The 2,321-nt window shown below is 36.7% G+C and overlaps 1 protein-coding gene across 1 annotated transcript in view; it reads left to right on the top strand.

The window, feature by feature from the left end:
- Positions 1-2,321, top strand: part of Heatr5b (HEAT repeat containing 5B) — a 114,541-nt gene that overhangs the window by 39,869 nt on the left and 72,351 nt on the right. The gene's annotated exons all lie outside the window — the stretch shown is intronic.

Genomic DNA, 2,321 nt, shown 5'->3' with positions numbered 1-2,321 from the left:
TTTTTTTTCTTTTTTTTTTTGCAGTACTGGAGATTGAACTCAGGACCTTGCACTTGCCAAGCAGGCGCTTATTCTACTAAGCTATCTGCCTGGCCCCCTACTTTTAAAACATAATAAATTTTCTGAAATAAAATGTGAATGCAGCCAGAACATGGTAATGTATGCCTGTAGCCCCAGTACTTGGGAGGCTGAGACAGGAGGATCACCATGAGTTGGAAGCCAGCCTTGGCTACAGAAACAAGTTCAAGGCCAGCCTGCACTACATAGTGAGACTTTGTCTCAAAAAAAAGTTAATGCAATTAACAGGCCAGGCATCTCAAGATTATTATAATGTTTATCGGTTTATATGCACTTGATAACTGTGCATTTATGTTAGCTTAATAAAGTTAGAAATTTATCTGGGGTTCATTGTAATTAAATTAGTATTTTATATATGTTTATATTTCAATCTGAACCTCAGATTTCACAGTGCCAGTAAGTTCCTTTGGAATTTTCAAAGATGTATGATTGATCAAATATGATTTTCTACTGAAGGCTGATTAAACAAAGCTTAAATTTGATTTGTAACTCAGAGAAGCTGTGTATGTAATTTAAAGACTGTTGCATGTAGACAGTGTTTTCAGATTTAACTACTCATTACATTTGTGTCTAGTGTAGTTTGTTTAACCCTTTTTTGTTTGTTTGTTTTCTGAGCAAGGGTCTCACTATGTACTTCATGCTTGAACTCACTACATATCCCAGGATGTAGCTCTTAACTCACAGTGATCCTTCTGCCTCAGCCTCCCAGGTGCTAAGATGGGGTATGCCATGATACCCAGCTTTCTTAACCTTTTTTCAATGAGTTTATATACTGCAAAGTAGAATAACACTTTTCCTACCTCAGAGTTGATGCAGCCTTTCATAATGGATGTGAAAGCTTTTCATATTATGTAGCACTACACATATTGTAGGATATTGCTTCAAAATAAAATGGTGTCCAATCCAAGTGTTTAAGTCAGCATATCTCAAATCATGTTTTAGAGCTGTTAGGGAAAAGGATATAGGCACTGGTTATAGAGATAAAGATTTCCACTATTTAAATAGCCGTTAGTGGGCCAGGGAGATAGCTCAGTAGAATAAGCGCTTCCCTGGCAGGCGCAAGGGCCTGAGTTCAATCCCCTGTTCCACCAAAAGAAAAAAAACAAACAAACTTTAGTATATGCCCTCTGTAGAAGACATCAACTAATACTGACAGCTGAGTTTTTTTCTTTTTAAAAGGTGGTTGGGAATGGTGGTACACACTTATAATTCCAGCACTTGGGATTATAGGCCAAGGCAGGAGGGTTGCTCTGAGCTCAAGGCCAGCCTAAACTACATAGACATAGTAAGACCATGTCTCAAAAAAAGAAGTGAGGTGGTTGTGGTCTTCCTTAGTGGTTGGAAGAATAGCAATAGATATCACTGTGCAGGTCATGCCTCTTTCACTGATATGCTTAGTGCTTCTGCTATACTTATTTTCCCCAGTATTGTGATATATAGATATTTGGTGTCAAGTACATTAAATTTTATGATAGTAAAATAACAGATATATTAATATTTGATATGATGCACAAACTATATCAATGCTTAATTATTGCTTATTTTTACCAAAAATTTTTTTACACATATATTGATTATTCTCTTAAGACATAATTGTGGTAGCTGGGTCAGGTGACACACACATATAATCCCAGCAGTTAGGAATTGAGGCAGAAAGATCATGAATTTGGGATCAGCCTAGGCTACATGGTGATTCAAGAATAGCCTGGACTACATACATGGTGAGACACTGTCTCAAAAAAATAGTAATTGTCTCTTGTTAAATTTTATACAAGTGAATCAAAGTTTTATTTAGGCTCATCTTTCCTTAAAGTTTGAGTTAGTATGTTTTTAAATCCTATTTAGGAAAATGATTATTGTCAATTTAACAGATACAGATTTAGGGGCCAGGGAGATGGTTCACCTGAGTTCAATCCCTGGTTCGGCCCCCCCCAAAAAAACAAAAACAAAAAACAGAAAACAGAAAACAGAGAGCGAGAAAGTGAATTTGGGAGCTGGGGAGATAGCTTAGTAGAATAAGTGCTTGCCTGGCAAGCACAGGGTCCTGAGTTCAATCCCCAGTACTGCCAAAAATAAATAAGTAAATAAATAAATAAATACAGATTTAGAAATAGTATTATATATGCAAAAATTGACTAAAAGTAAGGTACAGGGCCAGGGAGATGGCTCAGTAGAATAAGCACTTCCTTGGCAAGCACAAGGGCCTGAGTTCAATCCCTGGTTCTGCAAAAAAAAAACAAAAG

This window comes from Octodon degus, unplaced genomic scaffold (genome assembly GCF_000260255.1).
Source record: "Octodon degus isolate 3935 unplaced genomic scaffold, OctDeg1.0 scaffold00020, whole genome shotgun sequence".
Classification (NCBI taxonomy): Eukaryota; Metazoa; Chordata; class Mammalia; order Rodentia; family Octodontidae; genus Octodon; species Octodon degus.
This window is presented reverse-complemented; position numbering and strand designations above follow the sequence as displayed.